Below are 304 nucleotides of genomic sequence, written 5' to 3'. Positions count from 1 at the left end.
GGAAGTAGGATTTGAATACATGTAAAGTGATATCAAAACTGCTTACAAGTCTAGCATTCCCCTTGTAATCTCCTTGCTTAGGGGTGTTTACTGCCTATCATATTTATTCTTGAGTTTACATTTTTCTGAAAGTATTTTGCGCATCACACAGAGACTTGGTAATGTACACAACTCTTTTTGTTTCATATGCTGTTTTATGGAAGTAAAGCATGTTATTACCTTTTACTTTGTTCTCGTGTTGTGCAAAGATTAAGCTCTTGAGAACTGATATATGATCTCGACTTTTGTTTGCCAATGCACGTAG

The 304-nt window shown here is 35.2% G+C and overlaps 1 protein-coding gene across 1 annotated transcript in view; it reads right to left on the bottom strand.

Moving 5' to 3' along the window:
• LOC119589140 (calcitonin receptor-like protein 1) overlaps nt 1-304 on the bottom strand; it is a 102,570-nt gene that overhangs the window by 49,247 nt on the left and 53,019 nt on the right. The gene's annotated exons all lie outside the window — the stretch shown is intronic.

This window comes from Penaeus monodon, chromosome 25 (assembly GCF_015228065.2).
Source record: "Penaeus monodon isolate SGIC_2016 chromosome 25, NSTDA_Pmon_1, whole genome shotgun sequence".
Taxonomy (NCBI): Eukaryota; Metazoa; Arthropoda; class Malacostraca; order Decapoda; family Penaeidae; genus Penaeus; species Penaeus monodon.
Note: the sequence above shows the minus strand (reverse complement) of the source record. Positions and strands in the feature narration are given on the sequence as shown.